Raw genomic sequence first — 12,787 nt, 5'->3', positions numbered from 1 at the left:
AAACATGTATGATAATCTAGCAAAATAGGGTCTCTTGGAAGGTACCTTCAATTGTACTCTAGACTAGGTATTACTTGAATATGTTATGTCCATGTGAAAGGTCTTCTCACATTGATTTAGGTTGATGAAAGGACAATTCTCATCTATAACCTATGAGCTAAGTATATGAGCGGTTAATCTCCTAAGGCCTACTTTTTTAAAGTAATGATAATAATGAATTTTCAATAAAGGGAACTTAACTTAGCACCGAGTGAAATTTACAATGAGAGGTGTTGGCTTCCTTGGAGGAATATCAACCATTGGGATCTCATAAATTGTTGACTTCCCTTGGAGGAAAATTCACTATGGTTCCACATGAGGTGTTAACTTCCTTTTGAGGAAGATTCACTGATGCTTTCTTATGAGATGAGGACTCCAATGCTCATGGGCATGGATAGGGTCCAAATACCACATCTCTTAGTTCCATAAACCATGTTTTCCCTATAGGACCTAGCAAGTGATATCACCTAATACGCTAGCATGATGTTAATATTCTACTTTGGCAAGGTAGAGCACCTTCCCTTGGTGTAAGGTTCTACATCACCAAATTCCATGTTAGCACCCATGGTCTTAATGTCGGATAAGGCTATAGTTTTCCAAAAGTAAAATGGACGATGGAAGTAAAGAATTGACCCTAACTAGGATAACCTAAGGGAAGTTGCTTAGTGTAGGTGAGGTTATGGGACTTTACATATGCATTGCACAAGTAGCTCTTGAATGGAGTTCTTGGAAGGTGTTCTAATGTGTATGATTACATTTATGTTCCTTATGAATGACATTGTAGTGTTGTCTACTTGTTGTGATAAAATACATGGTAGGAGTCCTAATGAGTCTATATGATAATGTTTTACCTTATATGCATAATGTGGGTCTTATTGACCATATGATGAATGTCTTGCTTGGCATGTATGAAGTTGTTTATACTTGTCTTGTTGATGTATGAAGTACATGTTAAGGCTTGTATTCCCTTTGTAGGTTTACTTAGTATATGTGAGGTTATGGGACTTCACATGTACATTTCACTAGTAGAATTAGGATGAGATTATGAGTAAGATCTTATAATGTCTAAGTGAAGTGAAGTCTTAATATGCTATTGATTGACTAATGCCTCTTATGTTGATATTGGTAAGTCTTGACTTATGTGTGGTATTGTAATGAGTTCTTCTATGTGGTTCATATAGTATGTTGGATCAAATGTGAAGTATGTGTCTTATGATATGTTATGCTTCTATGTATATATGTTTGATGATTAATGTAGGTTGTATGTAAGATTACCTTGTGGCTTTAAGGTGATGCTTGAGTGTGGATAGTGCAATTGGACATTAACTATCCATTGCACCAAGTATCACTAGAGGGTTACTCGGGAAGTCAACGAGTTAAAATAAAGAAAGCTCACTGTAAAGAGAAAAAGATGTCACTGTAAAGAAATAATAGTTACTATAAGGTAATGAAAAATATGTCTTAAATGCAATGTGTGATTTTATGATGTTGTGACTATTGTATATGCCTAAATGAAGTATGTGAATTGGATGATGCTTATTAAATCAAGTTTTATAAAGTTTTCACCAAAAGGCATGATCCATGGTTTCAAGTAAAATGTCCCTTTAAATGCATGTTTTTGCATGGCTGCCATACTTAGTGCATTCTTGTACTAACACTATTCTTCTCTAACTTTTTACACAAAGTGTAGGTTGTGGATGCTTAAATGGTAGTTTCTAAGGTGAATGGGCTTGATATGTGATTTAAGGTGAAGGGGTTTGATATGTGATTCCAAAGCTCAAGAAAAGGAATCCTTAAATTCCAAGAATTTCCTAAGTCTAGTTTATGCTTAAAGTCATGTAATAGTTTAGTTATGTTTTATGTTGTAAGGGTCATGCCTCTAACGTACTCTTACGATGTTGAATCTAAGCTGGCAAAGAGACTTAGAGTCTTTAACTATGTATTACTATATTTTATATATATGTATTGGCAGCGATGTTTCAACATATGATGTGCTAAGAAAGTTCTAAATTTTTCACAAAATTTACCTATGATAATGCGATAATGATAGCTATAGGCTTGTATAAGACCTCCGAGAGTCAAGTACGCCATGTTACTTCTAGTGGATCCTCCCCGGTTGTGACAAGTTATATTCCCCATTTTTATCATAATGAGAAGGTTTTACCTTTTAGAATAACCGATCAACCTAGTTTTCTTGTTTATTTGGGAGGAGCAGAGAAACCGCCCATATTAAGAGTCTACGTGGAAGAAAATTCTATTGAGGAGAATCATAATTTAGACGAAGGACAACAAGATATGTTAAATGATTAATTTGATCCTACGGACATGAATAATCCCAATGATGAAATTGGAATAGGTGAAGGGGTGAAGGTGTAGGTTAAGGTAAAGTTGAAGGGTCGTACCTTGAGAGCAACTTTCCTCCTTCACCTATGGTTGACAGAAACACTCCATGTGATTCTCAATCTTCACGTGTGAATAATGTTTGAGATGATGAAACAGTGTTTTATAAGGGATACATTCAAGAACAAACAAAAACTGACAAATTTATTAAAAATTGCTTGCTTGAAAAAAAAAATTAGACTGAAAAAGGTGATCAATTCTCGTAATGTGTTTTTCTTCAAATGTTCATATCCTGATTGTAATTAGTGGCTGAGGGCTGTGAAATTTACAAGTAGTGACAGGTTTGCCATTAGAATCTACGAAAAGTACCATACGTGTGGTTTAGAGCATCTTACAAGCCATAATCCTCATGCCACGGCAAAAGTCATAGGTAAGTACTTTGAAATAGGTTTTCCAATGGTAAAGACCATCCACAAGAGACATGTCAAATCAACTCCCCACAAAATTGGGATGTTAAGGTAAGCTATTAGAAGATTTATAAGGGCATGGAGCATGCTAAGTCTAAAGGAACACATGAGCACGGGTACGCAGTGCTTAATGCGTACCATTATATGCTTGAAGTTGCGAATTCAGGATGCAAGACGACATTGTTGCTCGATGAAATAGTAGATTCCAGTACTTCTTTGTATCATATGCTGCTTGGACAATTACTTTTTTTAACAAATGAGAAAAGTAATAGTCGTTGATGGCAAATTCCTTAGGAGCAAGTATGGAGGAGTTTTGATATCGGCGGTGGCACAAGATGCTGAGAATCATATATTTTCAGTGGCTTTCTATGTCATGGACAAGGAATGCGATGCCTCATATGAAATTTTTTTCAAAATATAATAAGCTTTGTAGATGATACTGATGAGTTACGCATCATCTCTGATAAGCATCCAAGTTATCAAAAGATGGTTACGAGAATCTACCCTGCATCTCATTATGGTTGTTGCATGAGACATCTTGGGGAAAATATTCTAAATAACTTTCACAATTCGAAGGTAGTGTCCCATTTTTATAAAACAACAAAGGCGTACGATAAATGTTAGTTCAATGGCCATTTCAATCAAATAAGAGATTTGGTACCAAAGGCGGATGAATTCTTGAACTTATTAGATTCCACACATGGACTAGGGCTTTTTGCCCAGAAAATATGTACCATCTCATTTGAGTTTATTTTTATTTTATGTGTTTTGTTTGATTTTTATTTTTTTATTGTGTAGATATAATATTATAACGTCAAACATTGCGGAGTCGGTGAATGCTATGTTTGATGTTGAAAGAGAATTTCTCATTGTCGCTCTATTTGATGAAATAAACAGTGGATTTCATTGTTATTTCACTAGAGGCGTATGGAGCTGGTGCACCCTGCAAATAGATTTGTTCTCTCAATTGAAAAAGACATATCGGAGATATTGCGGGCAACAAGTTGTTGTCTCATCAATGCTAACTACAAGTTTAGTGTCACTGGTCTTGGTGTGGATCTACAAAGAAGAACTTGTACTTGTAGAATTTTTGACTTGGACAAAATATCTTGTCCATATTTCATGACAGTGCTTCGATCCTAACATGGTGCCATTTTAGAAATCAGATTTACAAGTACTCCCCTCCATATAATTTGGTGAAAAAATACATAATGACATATTGTCAGGAAATTCACCCGGTGCCACCTGAAGATTCTTGAATTGTACCTTTGGATATTATATAGAGAGAAATACCTCCTCCATATGTCGATCCAAGCAAACCTGGAAGAAGGAGATATAAAAGACGGCGTGGAGGTTGTAAATCATTTCTAACAAGAGAAAATAAATGTTCCATATGTAGGGACTTTGGCCACAGTAAAACTACGTGCCCAAATCGAAGTGCCCCATAAGAAGTGTTGTTGAATTTTAATGAATGTTCTTTCTTATTTGAAGATGATCCCTATCTTCTTGTCTTATTTAGAATCAACTTATGTGATTTTATGTATATATAATGTGTGATTTATTTAATTATGTGTTGCTAGTTACAATATAATATTTTATTTGTGGTAACATATGTCAATTATATGTTGCTACTTACAACAAAATATTTCATCTGTTGCAACATATGACAATTATGTGTTGTCACTTGACACCTAATATTGCATCTGTTGCAACATATGTCAATTATATGTTGCCACTTAACAGAGAATATTGCATTTGTGACAACATATCCCACTTATGTGTTAGATCTTACAACATAAAATTGTATATGTTCCATCATATGTCAATTATGTCTTATAAATACCAGAGAAAAACAATTTATACCAACATATTTTTAAAACATACTTACGTGTAATGTGATGATATCGTTGCTGTCATTAGAATAATTTTTAAGAAAAAAAACTTTAATGACGCGACTCTTCAAATTTTACCCTTTTTTCAATAAAAATATGTAAATGTATTAGAATACTTTACTTGTCTCTTCTCTTCTCTTACAACTTTTCAAATTTTATTGAATATTCAATATGAATAAAAAATCTTTTAAAATGACTATGACTAAAAAAATGTCATTGAATCTCTTCCGAGGGAACTACTAATTGATATCATTCAAAGGGTTGCTTCCTACTTCCTACAAGATCTAATGAGGGTTAAATTAAGGTATGTATGTATTAATCAATTTTCGCTCTTTATTTTCATTTCCTAATCATTTTATTTCATTTCTCAGCTCCAGGTTCCTCAAAGAAGTAGCTAATGAATGTTCTGTATGTCAAAAGGTAAATTTGCTCAGGTTTCCTTATCGTAGATGATCGATTATTCAACAAGCCATTTCTTTCCTGAAAATCTGCAGAGCATCAGGGAATTCGAAAGCCTTATACAGAAAAGGTGTGGTAATATTTAATATTTTTTGATTGTATTCATTTTTTTTTAATTTTACATTTTAAATGTGTTATATAAATTAGGGTTTTCATTTTCATTTCAAAAATAGGGTTTTCAATTTCTTCTTCTTTGCCGCTTCGTTCTTGGATCTCTCTCTCTCTCTCTCTCTCTCTCCGATAGAACATCTCGCTGCGCATGGATCTAGGATCTCTAGAGTGCATGATATGTAATGATGTTATTTTATTTCATCAGACTTTTATCTGGCAGCCTTTTCTATTCTTTGGTTTTAACACACAACTAATTTGATTAACCTTTGGTTAAACCAAATTTTGACACTTTCTCGCATCTTTAAATCAATGAAATCATTAATTTTGCAATATACTGGTTGGGTAAGAATGTGGTTCTTTGAAATATGTTTTGTTTGTTTTTGTTACTTTTGATATGATGTCAAATACAATATTAAATCAAATTTGTAATGATGAAAACGATACCATGTTGAGTGTGAAAATATATTGCAAACATGGAGACTTACTTTCAATGCAAACTTCATGGTCTAAGGAAAATCTAGGTTGAAGATTTTGGTCTTGTCCACGTTATCGTGTATGTACATTTCTACATCTTAATATTTGGAGACTAGAGATCTTTTTATTTTTTTTACTTAAATTTGTTTCTTTTTGGTGTGTATTTTAGGAGAATGAATGCAACTTCTTTAGATGGAGGCATCGTGAAGATGTTGATATACAATCCAAGTTCGTTATTCTCAGATTTGGAGAACATAATTAAGGAGTTAGAAACTGATGATGAAAGTCATATTAAAAGAAGTAACAAATGGGGGATGAAGGAGAAGAAGACCGAATGTTGTAGCATGTAAAGCTAATTTTGGTATTATTTGTCATATTTTTGGTATTATTAAGCATTACCAAGAAGAATACCTGTAGAGGATGAAAAATTCTTATGTAGTTGTGTACAACCATTAAAATTATCATAGTTTTGGAAATAAATAAACGTAGTTTTGCATTCTCGGTCCAACATTTATAATTGTTTAAGTAAATAACGTAGTTTTGCATATGTTGCTCAATATGATCCATATGTTGCTATATATGTCTCAGATGTAGCAATGTTTGACCATTCGTGGCATATGTTGCTACATATTATCCATATGTTACTACAGATGCCTCAAATGTAGCAATGTTTGACCATTTGAGGCATATATTGCTACATATGATCCATATGTTGCTACCTGTGTCACTTATGTTCGTACATATGTCACATATATTGCTACAAATACCTCAAATGTAGCAATGTTTGACCATTTGAGGCATATGTTGCTACATATGATCCATATGTTGCTACATATGTTGCTACAGATGCTTCAAATGTAGAAATGTTTGACCATTTGAGACATATGTTGCTACATATGTCACATTGGGGAAAAATCAATATACTTCTAATGTCGAATCAGGATCAACTAGGATAGAAATAAAGCATTGGGTCGAACTCTTCTTTGTATCAATGTAATAACTATGAATAGCCATCGACTACCGGGAAAGAGTAGAATAATGGGACCTATTATAGGACATACAATTCATTACATAGTATGATCGTTACGCTTCAATCGGGTTATTCTATTCCACATCTTAGAAAGAAAGGAACTTAAATAAAAATACTTAATAGCATGGCGATACATTTAAATAAAACTTAACGACGAATCTCTTAATGATAAAAAAGATTCAGTTTGCAAGTTCTTTATTACGGTTAGTTCCTACAAAGGATCGGACTAATGACGTATACAATACTTGAATTCTCGATGTAGATGCTACATAGTTGGTTCTCATCCTTCAGAGACTACGAGTGTAACAAGAGAATCCGTCGACAAAAGGATCACCCTAAGATGATCATCTCGTGGATATTGAGAACGAATGAAATCAGATGGTTCTATTTCTCAATCTTTCTGACTTGCTCCTACGAAACCAAGGTTGAAAAGTTTGCAAAAATCAGTCATTCACAACCACTGATGACGAATTCCTCGAAAAGTTAAGGATTAATAATCCTTTTTGTCGCTACAGATGACCCTTATGTTGCTACATATGTTGCTACATATGTCGCATATGTTGCTACAGATGCCCCAAATGTAGCAATGTTTGACCATTTGAGGCATATGTTGCTAAATATGTCACATATGTATCTACAGATGACTCTTATGTAACAATGTTTGACAATTTGAGGCATATGTTGCTACATATGTCACATATGTAGCAATGTTTGACCATTTGAGGTATATGTTGCTACAAATGAGAATTATCCACATCACATAATATATACTTGCTCTCAATATAGGATAAAATGAAATAACACAAGCGATAAAATAAAAAGTGTCTTTAATTAGAGAAAAGACATAAAGTCAATATTGAAGTTGTCTCGAATTTCCAAAAAGACACCTTAAATTTTCAACCATCCTATTACCCCACTAAACAATTTTAAATAGATATAGTTATATCATTTTTCGTTCACATGATATAGAGAGTGGTGTGCACTCTCTCAAGGAGAGTGAACAACCTATAATAAATAATTAATTTTATTTTTCATAAGTACTTTATTATAAAATATATTTTCTTATTTTTCTTGTTATTTTAACTTCTTTTCCTTTTTATTTTTTCTTTCTCTTTCTTCTTTCTTCTTTCTTCTTCAAAAATCTTCTCATCTCTATTCATTAAAGCTTCTTACTTTCAATGTCATTATTCTTACCATAACTTCACCTTCCTTTTTTTTACTATTAATTTTACTCTCTTTAATTTTAAAATTTTATCTAAATATTTTCTTACATTTTGAACCATTTGATAAACTCATTAGATTTCAAGATGATTAAGAAGTATCATATAGTTTCTATTAACCTATTTCAATTAAGCTCTTTCAATTTTTGGGAATTAATTGATTCTTTTAAAATTATCATTTCTAATTTTGAATTTATATGAAAATGAGTAGTTTATGTACCTTTTAAATTTTTTTTGAAAAATGATTAATTTTTCTATCAATAATTCAATAAAGTCTAAAAAATAATATGAATTCTATAAAGAATTTGACCAGAAGAAGAAAAAGAAAATAAAAAATGGGAGTAGGGCTCAATTTGACATGGGATGTAGGAGGTGAAGAAAAATAAAATAATGAAGGAATGAATCACTTGAAAGTGGGAGGTGGGAGATGAAGTGAAATTTAAGATAAATCAAAATTAAAAGTCAAAACATAAGAGAGAGAGAAATAAAGTTTTAAAAAAAAAAAGATAAAGGAAAAACATAAGATAAAAAAATACATTTTAAATTAAATTAACATGTGTCATATAATGATTGGTGTGTGAACATACTTGCTTCTTAAAACTTGGGGCTGATCGAAAAATGGTATAATAATATATGTTCAAGATTGTTAAGTGGGGTAATAAAACAGTTGCAAAGTTAAGGTATCTTTTTGCAAATCTTAGATAACATCAATGGTGACTTTATGTCTTTTTTCATTTAATTACTAACATATCATTGTCAAGGCTTTAAGCTCCCACATACTATCCCAAAAGCCCAAACCCATTGTATTGGACAAACTATATTGTCACACAACAGGATTTTGGGATGTTGAATATATGTCCCGCTAATCAAATGCTCAATGAATGCAAGCGAATATACCCGCATGCCGCTCCAGTTTCATTTTTTACCATGGGGTCCACATGACCTTTAAATTCTCATCGTTCATCAAGAATATTCTCTGGCAAATGCTTCATAATTCCACTTTGCTTCAAAAATATGGGCAGCAACTCAAGACAGGTTGTATGTATGTCAAAAACTCGACATGTTTCATACCCATCAGCTGACAGCCATAAACATTCATGCGACCCTCGTGTAAGAGAATCTCAAGAGTCACAAAATGGCTTTTGTTCAGGAATCCTTTTTGCACCAACCCAATCCAATCAATGCCTCCAGGAAATGTCCTAATTCCCTTAACATAGTTAATAATATCTTCATCCCATTCATACTCATTTACTAACTGTTTAAGGCTTCTGTCAGCAACTGTTGTTGCCTCATTGCTCAGTTTTTTATATCTTTTTTGGAAGTTGGTATCAAAGTTGAGGTCTAGAATTCTATCTTTGGGATCATAATACTTTGGGTATGTCTCATGCCTCTGACACATGAGGTTAAGGATTTCATCAACATACTAAAATAAAAAATATATTAAAGAGTAAAGAAGAGTAGTCATTGAAAAGATAAAACAAACGCGCATTATAAATTAAAGGACTACCCAGTCTTTCCACCAAACTTTCGTGTTTGTCATGTTCCTGAAATCTTGTCCTGTAAAAACATGCATGCCGTATTGTATCTGAATATCCTTTGCACTCGTCAGATTCAACACTTTGGTTTTTTCCGCTACAGTCGCACACTTATAAACATTCAACATTTTGTACTTCTTCACTTCCTACCATTGACAATTCTCCATACATCTTCTTCTTCAGATTTTGTATTGCCTTGGAAAATGATTCTTTCCTCCCTTGGCCTGTGGAGTATATAGATGTCGAACATTCTTTGATAAAATGCCCTTGACCCCCCTTCTTGTTTTTAACTTCATTGACAGCTTGACTCAATGTTTAAAGATACATGATAGAATTCTCATCTTGTTTCTTTCACTTCTCACAGAGAAAGCCACAACATCTTCTACAAGAGGTAGCCCCTTGGTCTTATCCATCACCAGCACCAACATCAACACCAACACCATAAAAAACAACTAATTCATTAACAACTCTATCTCTTTTGATGTTTGTTGCTCCAGCCAATTCCATTTTAACTCTATCCACAACAGGATCAAATAAGGTTTTAACCAACCCTAGAGTAATTAGACATGACATTTGCAATTCATTTTCTGTTGGGACAAGCAATGGATGCACAACCTAACATTATAAAAATGAATCATCCATAAAAAAAATTTGGGTCATATGTTATTAAAGTATGTCATATGTCGCTACAAAGGGGTGATATGTTGCCACATATGTGTCATATGTTGTTGTAGATGTGCGATGGGTTGACACATATGGGTATCTGTAGCAAAATTTGTATCACATATTGCCATAGAAGTGTCATATGCCGCTACAGATGAGTGATATATTGCAACAAATGTGTCATATGTTGCTAAAGATGTGTGATCGGTTGACATATATGGATATCTGTAGCAACATTTATGTCACATGTGGCAACATATGAATCATCTATAGCAACATAAGAGTCATATGTAGTAGTAACATAAGAGTGTAATATACTAATAATTTACTGCATCAAGAGGAGGGTTATAAAGATTTGGAATATGCCCATGTTTGGTAGATTTTGTTTTTGATCTCAACCATCTCAATATCCTTGGAGATAAGATTTGCTCTTTTGCAATTACTTGATGGGTCAAATGAGGAATGACTTCAAATGCCCAAGCCTATAAAAAAGGAAAACATGTCACAAATTAAATGTTGAATTATTCAATATAATATGAAAATATTAAGAACATTTAGCTTTACCGTGAAAGCCCACGGAAAGCCAAACAAGTTACTCGTCTTTGATCCTAAAGGTTTCAGCAAGTATTCGACAGTTAATGCATAGTTATCATGACCCCAAGGATAGTTGTTGAAAGCCTCAATATCCTGACAGAAATTCACCCATTTAAACAGTCTGTTGTTGTTGAGATCTTTCGCCAAAAGTATATTATGTGTAAAATAAAGTAAGTACAATGACTTCTTGTGCTTTTTTGGTGTATCCTCGTATTCTAACAAATATATTAGGTCAGAATTTTTGAAGCTTTTGCCAACAAGGAACATCACGTCTTGCTCTTCAGTTGACAGTGAATGTTGTCCTGCTTCTTCTTTTACTCCTTTCTTTCTTCTTCGTAGTTCTTTTTTGACAATGTATTCAAGGGACCTGCTCAAGAGAAGGATGACATTTTAACCCTGTAACTATGACAAACTCTTTTATGCCAAAGAAGATTGGCATGCCACAATAATTAATTACAATCTCATCCTTCTTTTTGAGATTTTGAAAAATAAACCCTTTTTTCAGAAGTTCATAAACCATGGTCATTTGAAAACGTGGAGTTGTATCATTGGAAAATTAAGAAAATGACCGAAACAACTACTTCTAAAAAAATCTTCCAAATTATTTCTCTTGAGGATAGCCCTAAAGTTGTTGAAAGGTTTTCCCAGGACTGACCTAATAATGCTATCACCATTAACGTTAGGCTGCAGATGCACAGAAAAAGTGTCCGCACTGATAATTTTAATCCCATCATCACCAGTAGCATTGCAAACTTCATGAAATTCTTGTTCTTTTTCATCAACTTCATTATTTTTTCTTCTTCATGCACAACTACTTCTCTATTTTTTCCTCCTTCCTCAACTATTTCTATATTTTTTCCTTGTTCTTCCTCAACTATTATTTGTTTTTCATTTTCTTCCTCAACTACTTCTCTATTTTCTCCTTTTATCTTCCTCCTCAACTTCTTCTACTCTTTCTCTATCATCAACAACTTCATTTTTTTCTTTTTCTCTTTCTTCATATTCTTTTTAAGAAAATTCTGCTTCTAGTCGAGAAGAAGAAACTGCTTCAGATGCAAGCTCTTCCAAAAGAATGGTATTTTCATTATTCTTCCTAGGAACTTTAGTCTTAAGCTTCTTCTGAATCTTTGTTGTGTCAGTTGTATCAATTTTTCTTTTGACATGAGCCATTATATTTGTGTATCTGCAATCACAAATAAAATATTTGAATGCCAAACATGACCTACAAATGAAGTTTAGCTTTTTGAAATACACAACACAATATACAACAACACAAACAACAAATATGATTCAATGTCACACATGAACCAACAAACAAACAACAAAATCCTCCCTAAGCCCTATCCAACGAACTACAAATGAAGCCTTTTGAAATCAGAGAATAATTAAAAAAAGAATAACTACACAACCAAAAAAATCATAAAACCACTAAAAATAGGGAAAACAAGTAAGCATTTCAAACCCTAATTAAATATTACCTAAGAAGATATCATCGATAAACTAAAAATGATGAGGACAATGACGCCTTGCTGTAGAAGAGGATCTTAACAGACTACCACTGATATTTTAGAAGATATCGCAATAACAATATGATATGTGAATGAAGGTATAATGGAATGAATCCTAGAGTAGGAGAAAAAAAGGAAAAAAGAGAAAAGAAAATTGATATTAGTAAAAATAAATAAAATTTGAAATATGAAACAACTTTTATAGAAGAAAGGAGAGAGGGAAAATCAAGTGAGGACTGTATTAAAATGGTTTAATTTTTTCTTTTTAAATTTTGACAATTCAAAGTGTGACGTATGTTGCAACATATATACGTTATGTTGGGACACATACTACCTTTCTGTGACATATGTTATATAGTATAATGTTGTCACATATATCCTTTATGTGACATATATTACCACATATCTCCTTTCTGTGAAATATGTTGTCACATATATCATTTTTGTTGGTAAAC

Source organism: Solanum pennellii, chromosome 8, assembly GCF_001406875.1.
Source record: "Solanum pennellii chromosome 8, SPENNV200".
Taxonomy (NCBI): domain Eukaryota; kingdom Viridiplantae; phylum Streptophyta; class Magnoliopsida; order Solanales; family Solanaceae; genus Solanum; species Solanum pennellii.
This window is presented reverse-complemented; position numbering follows the sequence as displayed.